This window comes from Polypterus senegalus, chromosome 3 (assembly GCF_016835505.1).
Source record: "Polypterus senegalus isolate Bchr_013 chromosome 3, ASM1683550v1, whole genome shotgun sequence".
Classification (NCBI taxonomy): Eukaryota; Metazoa; Chordata; class Cladistia; order Polypteriformes; family Polypteridae; genus Polypterus; species Polypterus senegalus.
This window is the reverse complement of record NC_053156.1, coordinates 60,470,798-60,483,070: the sequence shown is the minus strand read 5'-3', so window position 1 is coordinate 60,483,070 and position 12,273 is coordinate 60,470,798.

Here is a 12,273-nt window from a genome sequence, read left to right as displayed (position 1 = left end):
AGGTGAGCCATCATTCTCATTTACAGACACACGCTTACATCTTCTGTTTCTAGATCATCCACCCAGCCCCAATTTCTCAGTCTTGGTCACAGGATGCTACAGGCCTTTACAACTGTTTCCATGTTAAAGCTGCCAATCACCAGACGGCATAACCTTGTTACACTGATACAATTTAACAGTCCCCGTGCTAGACCTTAATCTTCTCTCCACATGTTCATTATAAATGGATGGTTAAGCCCTGAGCTATGCATGGGTGTGAAAGTCTCTTCTGAGGTGTAGAGATAAATGAGGATCTGTAGAGCAGCACTAGGTAGCATGGACAAAGAAACTTCTTCTTCTTTATTCCATAGCTGGCGCTTGGAAAGGGGGTCTACCTCTTAGCCAATACGCTGCTGTTGGTGCCGCTGGATTCCATGCTCTATTCACCACACTCTTCCATTGTAGTCGATCGGTTGAGACGGTTCTTGCTTCGATTGTTGTCAGTCGCTGGTTCTTTAGGTCGTTCTCTACGTGTTTCAACCATGTCATCTTCGGTGCTTGTTGTTGTATCCTCCAATCAGGTGGGTGTTTTCTCCATAGGAGTTTGTGCAGTAGTCGATTTTCATCCATCCTACAGACATGGCCGAACCATCTTAATTGACGTTTTTGAATTTCCTCCGCGCTCGGTGCCTGTTGATCGCACCATTCTCTGATTGTCTCGTTTCGGAGGCGGTTGCGGAGTGAGACACGGAGAATCTGTCTCAAGCATCACATTTGGAAAGGCTCAAGCTTGTTGAGGTCTGGCTTGAGCAATGTCCATGTTTCCGATCCATAAAGAAGAATTGGAAGGATCAGCGTCCTATATAGGGGTATTTTGGTTTTGATCGTAATATTCGCCCGCTTCCATATGCACCACTTGTTGCCTGGCCGATCCGGCTGTGAACTTCGCCTGCCGATGCTGCTTTCTTTTCCGTGACCAGTGATCCCAAGTACTTGAACTGTGGTACCTGCTCGATTCGAGTTCCATCAAGGTAAACTCTGGCTTCCGATCCATCTGTTGTAAGTACTTTGGTCTTATCCACGTTGATTCTCAATCCGTATGACAATGCGGGAAATGTCATACAAAGTGTCCGTTGCTTCAGTATCCATGTTGGCGAAAACAGCACTGTCATCGGCGAACATCAGATCGGTTATGAAGTTTGTGTCGTCGTATTGAACTCCGTGTCGCCCATCAAATGCTTTTCGCATAATCGCGTCGATCACAATGTTGAAAGGAAGCGGCGAGGCAATATCTCCTTGCCGGACTCCAGTTCGAATCGGGAACTCCTCAGACATATCATTTCAGATGCGGACAATGCTGGTTGAGCCGTCGTATAATGCTTGAAGAAGATGATTGATTTTAGGCGGCACATGTTCGATTTCTAGGGCTCTCCACAAACTGGTCCAATCGATGCAATCGAAAGCAGATTTGAAATCGATGAAGACGATGACAGTTTGTTTACCGCATCAAATTCTTTCTTCCATTATCTGACAGAGAGTGAATATCTGGTCGATGCATCCTCGATGTGGTCTAAATCCAGCTTGTTCTTCACGACTCGTTTGCTCTCGATGTTTCTGTAGCCTCGATTGTATGATTTTCATAAAAACTTTGCTGACGATCGAGTGGAGGCTAATACCGCGATAATTCTTGCATTCCCGACTGTCACCTTTCTTAAAAAACGATTGCTTTCTTCCACGCCGATGGAACACGGTCTGAATGCCATATATGCATTACGAGAACGTGGAGTTGTTGTAATAAGACGTCTCCTCCGTCTTTGATCATCTCGGCTGTTACTTGATCTCCTCCCGGTGCTTTACCATGTCTCAGAGATTTTATTGCCATCTTCACCTCATTGATTGTTGGTTTGGTATCGGGAAACTGATTCATCAGTTGCTCGATAATCGGTGGTTCAGGCACTGGACCTTGTGGCGGATCATGGTTGTACAACTGGTGAAAGAATTCTCTCCACCGCTGCAGGCGCTCATGAGGAGAGTTCACAAAAGTTCCATCCGACTTTTTAATATTGTCATTCGTTGATGTAGTTTTGCCGCCTAACCGTCGGATTGTCTGGTACAGCGTCCGGTACTCGTGTCTCGACGCTGCTTCTTCCATGTTGGCCGCAACATTATTCCAGTGCGCTTCCCGTTCTGATTTAATTTTCTGTCGAACTTCTTTGTTTAATCGTCGGTACTGCTCGAAATCGACGTGTTTCATTCATTTTCGCTGGTCGATGAGGTCGAGACAATCGTCCGAAATCCATTGCTGCATCCGTCGACGGATGGGTGGGCACAGTTCCATTGCACACCCTACAATGGACTCCGATAGTTATTTTTCTTCTGATTCGATATCGCCTGGTATTGTGAGTGCTGCGAATTTGTTGGTTAACGCGATTTGGAATTTTCGTCCGGTTGCTGGGTCTTGTAGACAGTCCCAGTTCCTCCTAATTGGTGGTGACGCTTTTTTCTTCGCTCTTTGTAACTTCATTCGCAATTTCGCTCGGATAAGGTAATGGTCTGATCCACAGTCGGGTTCACGCATCGCACATACGTCTTTGAGCGTTGATCTGAATCTAGTATTGACCAAAACGTAGTCCAATATCGCCGCATCATTGCCGGATGGATTTTGCCACATGAGTTGATGTTTGAGGGGGTGACGAAAGATGCTGTTGCCGACAGTCAAGTTGTTTGATGCTGCGAAAGATAAAAGGCATACTCCGTTGTCGTTGATTTCCCCATATCCGAATTTGCCCATTGTTTCTTCCCATCCGGTTGGATCTGCACCCGTATGTGCATTAAAGTCGCCTGCGAGTATAATTAATTCGGTTTGGGGTATCGTATCCAGTGTGTGTTGCAGCTGATTGTAGAATTCGTCCTTTTTCGTGTCCGAGCTGGTCTCTGTTGGGGCGTAAATGGATATGATATGGGTCTTGATCGTTCCATCGATAGTGATAACCGCCAGGCGCTCAGATATTGGTTGGAATGCGATAACACTAGCAGCAGTGCGTCGATCGACCATAAAGCCAAAACTGGCCTCTCGTTTGTCACCACCGGAATAGAATAGCGTTATCGTCTCATTGAATGTTGGCAGATCGACCTTCATTGTCCCGGATTCCATGAGCCGCAGTTCTGATAGCGCACAGATCGATATTTTGCAATTTGATAATTCCTTGGCAATAATTTCTTTTTGACTGACGTGATGTCCCGTTCGCACATTCCACGCGACGATTCGTATTTCCGATTTTGGTGTCATTAATTTGGGTCTTTGGCCAGTAGCACACTTCTCACCAGCATCCCTGGATGCAGTAGCATTTATTTGTAAGTGATTAAGTCGTATATCCATGCGGTTTCTTGCCTATTTTCTTCGGTTTCCCGATTCTGATCGGCGTGGCAGGCCGACCACCCTCCTCCTTTCTCACCCTGGGCTTGGGACCAGGCGTTGGCGGAGTTGGACAAAGAAACTGAAAACGACAAAATGAAAGCTGAATGCAAAGTAAAGCAAAACATTAAAAACTAAATAAAGACTCAATGATTAATTGCTTGGGTAAATAGACAGTCACCTAGAAGAGACAAAAAGATACAAAGAAGTAGGCATCAGTCTTTGTTCCATGGTATCCTAATCAAGCCCATTTCAAAGAGAGAACTGAATCAGGATCCAGACACCATTAAATGATCATGTAATTGCGCCACCCTGCCCTGATCTCAGTCATCTGTGAATAAACAAAAAAGGGAGGCCAAATCATTTCTAAAATGATGTGAACTTATTTATTCTCATTTTCATTCCTTATGTTATACTAAGCTGTGCATCGGAAGCCAATTCTGTAACAATGTAGTCTATTCAAAGCTCTCTGGTTAGCTGGACTGTGTGCTTGATTGCTACAGTAAATTGAAATCACATTACGGAAATTAGAATAAAATCAAATCTAGGCGCCCCGCCTGACTTCGCGGCAGTAGATGCTAACCTGTCAGCAACCCGGTGTCCAATCATTCCATTCTTTTGGCAACTACATTGCTATAATAAGGAGGCAGGATGGGGACAGCTTGTTAACCTGATTGCTGCCTTGTGCATTCTTTGCCCCGGACCAGATTGCTGTGGCAGCCACCGTCTGGCTTGTTGACTCCCATTTCAATGTTAATTTTTATAATTGCCTATAATAAAAAATCCAGTCCATTACTGTTGTGAATGAAAAGTATTGCTGTTGGAGGCTTAATGCTAACTATACCACTAACCCCTCCCAAGTCCCCTCATGTAAATGCTTGTCCCTTTCTGTGACTTGATGTTTATCTGAGGCCATCTGAAGTCATTTAACTGCAGTGAGTTAGACCACAGGGGACTGACCGGAAAGAAGCAGCTTGGCCCCTCTCCCAGGAGATGCGCCACACTTCATTTTCATGCGTCTAACAGCGTGGCGTCACCCCAGGAGGTAATTTACCTCGCCTTCGCATATTGCCTCATAATGAAAAGTGAGTTAAATCTTTTCAGTTAAGGTTTCTACACGGGGGTAATAGCCCGGAGAAGATTGAATTCCATTAGGCCAAACAATTTAGTGCCACGGATAATTTTGCTATCAAAACACTTTAAGTAAAGTGATAATCAAATGAATGAAAATTGTTAAGTGCTTTGGGGTCTTTCAGGGTCTCATTGGCTGAGATATGAAAATCGAGGCCATGAATGGCCCCACTGGCCTCAACATCACATACCGTAAATGATGATATAAAAGGCTCACTTCAAATCCATTCCCAGTTGTTGTTTGTTCTGCTACCATCAGGGAAGCAGAAGGCACACATTTCTTTTCTGGTCAGTGGGTATAGTCAATTTACAGTGATGAACAAAACTATCGCAAAGAATTTGGCTTGACTGCTTAATCAGTGATAAATAAAATGATAAATGAAATTGTGGTAATATAATAAGAACTGGACTTATGTTAATTATCTATCTATCTATCTATCTATCTATCTATCTATCTATCTATCTATCTATCTATCTATCTATCTATCTGTTATCTTTCCTGTCTCCCTATGCATCTTGCTAAAACCTTTTTAGATGTAATCACAGGACTCCAGTACTATCTAATGAGCTAGCGGTAAACTGTATTTGGATGAATTGGATTGTCTTAAGCTGAATTAGACTCATCCATGTTTAATTCAGTTCACTCAAACTACAAACTACAGTCAATTTTTTCTACTTTCCTCTCATGAGTTTAAATCAATGTACAACCATATCAATCAGAGTGACTGTGCAAGCTAGTAATCAGTTACTCAAAGTCATTTCATACTAAATTAAAGAGGTATCAATATAAAACATCCGGATTTGTTCAAACTAGTCTAAACTAACTAAAATAAACATGACTGGGAAAAAAGAGTATGAAAAAAAGCTAAATGTAACAGAGTTGAGGATTTTGAGATGAATGAGTGGAGTAAGATCAGAAATCAGAGAATTAAAGGTACAGTTAAAATGGCATGGGCATGTCATGAGAAGAGAGGTGAAGAATGTGGAGTGAAGAATCATGGACAGAAGAGAAATGGACAACCAAACAGAAAGTGGATGGACTGTGTGAAGGGGGGGGGAGGGCCTAGGAGAGAAAGTGTTGTCAGACGAGGAAATACAATGCGAGTCAAAATTATGTTAACACTAATGGATTGTTTTTATCTCGAACACACCTTTCCAGGTTGATGGATAGGTTGTGATGGACCATTGCCATGGCCTCCACACTCCCCTGATTTCTGGTTATTGGGTATGGTGAAGCATCACATGTATAGGAGGAAAGTTCATGATATCAATGACCTGAAGTACAAAATACGGACTGTGGTATCATCTATTCCCTGTGAAATGTGTGTCCGGGCTTTGAATGGTACTGTTGCTCATTGGTTTTTGTGTGTTGAACATGATAGTTAACAGGTTGCGACATTCCTGTAAATCATCTTGCACATATGAAGTACGTTTTGTGAATTAATTGTTTCCGCCATTCAAATGTTAACATAATTTTGACTCACCCTGTATACAACGGATGAGAGTGGAGGAGGCTGGTCCAATATATCAGCTCCATATGTCAGCCCAACAAAGCTTGCCAGTCTTATCCACTTAATTCTTTTAAAATAACATCAAGTCGAATTTTGAAAGTCACTGAAGTCCTACTGTTTACCACACTATTTGGTAGCTTATTCCATATGTCTATGATTCTCTGATGGAGATAAAAACTTCCTAATGTTTTTGCAAAATATACCCTTAACAAGATTTCAACTGTGTCCTCATGTTCTTGAAGAATGGATTTTTAAAGTAACAGATAACCAGGTTCAGACCATTTTTATCCATGAGTTCTTAAATTTTTGACACATATTTTAAAGTCACTGTGCTCTGGGGAAATTTTGAAGAACTGGAAAATGGCAAATATTATCCTGTTGTATTAAAAGGGTGATCGGGTAGATCCAAACTATTGGCCAGTAAGCTTATTGTGCATCACAGGTAAAATAATGGAAGGAATTGTTAAGGAAAAGATATTATAATATATAATATAATATATGGCAAGTTTTACTGAAGAGCCAGCATGTGTTCAGGTGAAGGAGATCACATTTTACCAACATTCTGGAGTTCTATGAGGAAGCAACAAAAGGATACAATTAGAGTGGTACATATGATATTATTTATCTGGACTTTCAGAAAGCATTTGATATGGTCCCACATGTCAGGTTGGGGATCAAAATGAAAGATGTAGGAGTTCAGGGTATTGTGTAAAAGTGAAGACAAAGGAAGCAGATGATTATGGTGTGAGGAACCTTATCAGAACAGGCTGACATTAAGAGTGGTGTTCCACATATGTACGGCCATTGCTGTTTAAAATAATTTGGATAGGTATATAAAGAATAAGCTAGTTAAGTTTGCAGATAAAACCAAGATAGGTGGATTGGCAGATAATCTCAAATCTGTTATATCATTACAGAGAGACTTGGACAGCATACAAGTTTGGGCAGATTTGTGCCAGATGAAATTTAATGTCAGTAAATGTATAGTATTACAAGATTAAAGTAAAAATATTAGGTTTGAATATACAAGGGGAGGTCTGAAAATCGAAGGTACACATTAATGAGAAGGATTTAGAAGTCGTGGTGGAGTCTACACTATCAACTTCCAGACAGTGTTCAGAAGCCATTAAGAAGGCTAACGGAATGTTAGGTTATATAGCACGATGTATAGAGTACAAGTCCAAGGAGGTTCAGCTCAAGCTTTATAACACACTGGTGATGCCTTATCTGGAGTTCTCTGTGCAGTTTTCGTCTCCAGACTACAAAAATGACAGCAGATCTAGAAAAGTCCAGAGAAGAGCAATTAGGCTGATTCCAGGCCTACAGTGGATGAATTAGTAGAACAATTTAAACAGCTGAGCCTTTTCAGTTTTAGCAAAAGAAGATTAAGAAGAGAAATGATTGAAGTGTTTAAAATTATGAAAGGAATTAGTGCAGTGAATTGAGACTGTTAATTTAAAATGAGTTCCTCATGAACATGAGGATACAGTCAAAAACTGTTAAGGGTAAATTTTGCACAAACATTAGGAAGTTTTTCTTCATAAAAAGATCCAAAGACACATGGAATGAGATACCAAGTAGTGTGATAGACTTTTTTCTGAAAGTCTCAATCCACTGTTCTGTTTACCTTCATAATTTTAAACACTTAGACCGTGTCTCATCTTAATCTTCTCTTGCTTTTTTGACACCTGTGACCCACTCCAGTGGACTTTGGTCTCTCATTTGTACTTACCTATATCATACAGATTCCTATTCTTCCTTCAAGATCCATGCAGCTGCATTTCACATGATCCACTAACTGGATGCAACAAAACTGCTAGCTGCTACAATACTATAATTCTTATTGTTTAAGGTAACTTTTGTATATATGTTCTATATAGTAAACTTTACATTTATATAAATTTTGGTGAACTTTATACTAAATTATGGAGAGGTGTATTTCTGTGAATAGAGCATTGTTATACAAACTTTCAATTTTAAAGACTCAAAATAAATAACTGCCATAAAAATGATCAACAGGAATCTATGAGAGATGAAAGGAGAGTAGTAATCAAAGAGGCAGGGCCACCAGCAGAAACTGCTTAAGCTCATTCTCTTCTTTTCCATGTGACGACTACAGGCAATGGCCTTCAGATTTTTGTGCTTCATTTTAGCCAATGTGCTTGTTAAGATTTGTAATTGCTTTTTTTTTAACCTGCTAATTAACAATGCAAATGACAAATAACCCAGCATCCTGCCAACTAACTTTGTCCCACTTAAAGTTTCCATGTCCATCATGCTATATCTACTGTATATTAATAACATATTTGCTTAAAACTAAAAGGAAAAAATAAAGAACTGAGAAATACTAATTTGCTTGTGTTCAATTTATTTTTCATGACATTCTTTACAAAGAAAATCTCTATTATAAAATGCCATTTGTCCACATCAAACTAGATCTCTCCTCTTTCTTTAACATGATCAACCACCAGATCCTTCTTGATACCCAGACCTTGGTATCCCAAGGAATGCCCCCAGGTAGTTTGAGTCCTACTTCTTGGGCAGATAATACCCTGGGTCCTGAAAAGATATCAAGGGTGCACCAGGCAAACACACGTGAGTCCCAAGGATCAGTGCCAGGTCCTCTCCTCATCTCTCTATATGCCTCCTTATTAGGCCCTATCATCCTGCTCCATGGCTTTTCTCATCAGTGTTGTTCTGGTGATGTGCAGCTGTACCTGTTGTTCTCTTCAGTGGACAACGTGGTTTCAGCTAGAATATCTCTAATCTCTCAATGATATTTCATCCTGGACAAAGGAAAGCTATTTCCATCTCAACCTGGCAAAGATGACCGTCTTGTTATCCCAGCTCATACACCTTTTCATCACCCTATCTCTCTTCAGCTTGGCTCATTATCACCAAGACCTGCCAAGTCAGTAGGCAAACTTGGGGTGGTGATCAATGACCAGCTGTCCTTCAGTCAAAGTCAAAGTGAACTTTATTGTCATCTCAATAATATACAAGTATACAGAGAGATGAAATTGCGAAGCTCAGGGTCCACAGTGTAACAACATGAAGTGCAAATAATAAATTAAAAATAGAATTAAAATTAAAAGTTACATTTAAAATTAAAACATAAATAAGACAAGACATTGTGCCAAGACAAAGAAGTAGCAGCATTATTGATGTGTAGTTAACAATATGAACATTGATGCAATGTATGGTATTTGCAATTTAGATACATTAATATAGTCAACAGATATGTAATATAATAAAAAAATAATAAATAATAGATATACTGTAGATAATGCAGAAATTATCAATGTATTATAATAGTTGTTTAAGACATGAGTAATGACAGGTCAGAATGTTTCACAGCAGAAGGATAAAGAGTGACAAAATCCTTAAAGGTCAGTATGAGATTTTCAGTTCTTTTTTACATGCATACTCGTCTTTGCAGGAAAGTGGCTTACATGTATACAAGTTCTGATTTTAGAGGTGGTTGAGGCAGTGTGGAAGATCCCAGAGGGCAGCATGGTGTTAAGGAGTCTGACAGCTTGGGGGTAAAAACTTTTCTGCAGCCTGGCAGATCTGGCTTTGATGCTGCAGTATCTTCTCTTGGATGGCAGAAGTGTGAAAAGTCCATATGAGGGGTGTAAGGGCTCCTGCAAAATTCTGCAGGCCTTGCAGACACTGCGTTTGTAAAATATGTCCTGTAGTGAAGGGAGAGGCACTCCCAATAATGTTCTCTGCTGTCTTCACTATCCTTTGCTGGCGTGTTTGAGGTCGGATATTATGCAGTTGCCATACCAGACCGTGATGCAGCTGGTCAGAACACTCTTATTGGTGCCTCTGTAGAACATGGTGAGGATGGAAGGGTGAAGACTTGCTCGCTTCAGCCACCTCAGGAAGTGTAGTCTTTGCTGGGCTTTCTTTAATAGTGATGAGGTGTTATGCATCCACATAAGTTCCTCAGTTATGTGCACACAGAGACACTTGGTAATCCTAACAGTCTCCACATCTAAACCGTTGATGCTGAGTCGGATGTGGGCAGGATGTGATTTTCTGAAATCCATGATTATCTCTTTTGTCTTGTCAACACTGAGAGATAGATTGTTGTCTTCACACAATGCGGACAACCATTCCACCTTATCTCTGTTCGCTGTTTCATCATCCCTGCTTATCAGTCCCAGCATCATCATATCATCCACAAACTTGATGATGTGATGATGTGGTTGGTGTTGTGTGCGGCTGTCCAGTCTTGAGAGCACTAGAGTAAGCATGCAGCCGTGCGGTGCTCCAGTGCTCAGTGTGATGTTGCTGGAAGTGTTGCAGCCCATCCGAACTGACTGGGGCCTCTCTGTCAAGACGTCCAGGATCCAATTGCAGAGGGTGGTGTTCTGGCCAAACCTGCTCAGGGACCATGTTGCTATGGTTTCTCATATTCACTCTGTGGCACATTTCTTCTTCAGGCTTTGATCTTGTCATGTCTGGACTCTGCTGGAAGTAGTACTGGCATATGTCATCAAGTTGTTGCAGATGATTCAAAATGAAGCACCACATCTGGTGTTACTCCTCTCTTCAGATCACTATATTGATTTCCTGTAGTAGCAGATATTAAGTTGAAACCATTGATTCTTGCCTACAGATTAGTCAATTGGTCAGCACCTATTTGGAGACACTTCTGAGGTCTTATGTTGATGACTTCTCCACTTCTCCATTACAGGGCCGTTTTAACATGTGGGCACTGGCTGGGGCCCCCAGGAGAATGGGGGCCCAAGATGCTTCTAATGCCTCTGTATGTTTCTATTTTGCTATAAAATCAGGCCCCCAGTGCAGTACTTTACCCAGGGGCCTATGTTGATGCTAAGACAGCCCTGCTCTGTGGTATCAAATCTCAGTCCAAACTCTTTTCTTGTTTAGCTGCTAGGTAGTGAAATGAGCTGCCCACCTCCATCCACAATTCTAGCTCACTCAATATGTTTAAGAAGCATTTGAAGATTTTCTTGTTTGATGAATTTCTGTCTAACTGATCAGTCATTTTTTTTGTAACCTAGGAATTTTAACTATTGTTTATTTTAATTCTAATTGCTTCACTTTTTGTAACCTTGTCCTTTAACACGTTGTCATAGATGCCCAGGGACATTGCCCCAATGGGACGCCGGAAGACCGGAAATGGGACAATATTTTCCCTGGAATGCAGGTGGGTGGCCTTCCTGGAATGCATGGGGGTCACGGAGCTGTGAAGCTCAACCCTCTGCAAAGACGGAGTCACTGCCAGGGGGCGCCCGGACATGGTTGGAACCTTGGATGGCAGCATTTCCGCCACACCAGGAAGTGATGTTAGACGGAGCACCTGGAACCTATCCGGGTCATTATAAAAGGGCCCCCCTCCCTCAAGAAGGAGAGCCAGAGTTGGGAGGAAGGAGACAACGCTTGTGAGGAGGGGAGAGGAGGTCATTGTGTAGAGAAAGAGAAAGAAAGTGAGACTGTTGGCATTGTGGTGCTGTGTGCTAATAAAAGCGTACATTTGGACATTCTGGTGTCTGTATGTCTGTGTCTGGGGGCATGCTTTTCACAACGTATTCCCAAACTGTTCCCTAGAGACTGATGTTTACTTGATTGTGTTGACCTCTATTGCAAGTTGCTTTGAATATCTTCTGAGAAGATTGGTAGCTTTTCACATGATGAGGCTCACACAGCGAGTTTATTAAAACTGCTCCCTCATCAGTGCAGAGCAAAAGAGCAAGACTACCATTGTTCTTTAAATTATTTTCTCCCTTAGGACATTAAAATCTAGAAGACATACAATAACTCGTCAGACTACCCCTCTACCCATATTTTTTTGTATGACCGGCCAAAAAAGAAGTCAAACTGAGAAATAACTCTTTGAATTCTTAGATTATATCCATTGTGTGCTGAGCCCAGCCATTCATCTTTACTTTGAAAGGGGAGGCCACGTTCACTGAGAAACTTAATATCAGCAACAATGGGTTTCAGAACCTCTCAGTTTCAGAAGTTGGAACAATTAATTACCCTGTCAATAGCTCCTGCTGTTTCTCAGCTCTGGAATAAAACCATTATATAACTACTGTATTTCTGGTATTCTTCAAACTCCCCGACACTTCCCATGTGTCTCTAGGTGCAAATGCTCTCCATAAAATATTTTGGTACAAAAGAATGGACAGAGATAAAATTCTCTTTGACAGATTCGTCATGATGGCACAATGGTGGTTAGTAGTTAGTGCTGCTGGCTTG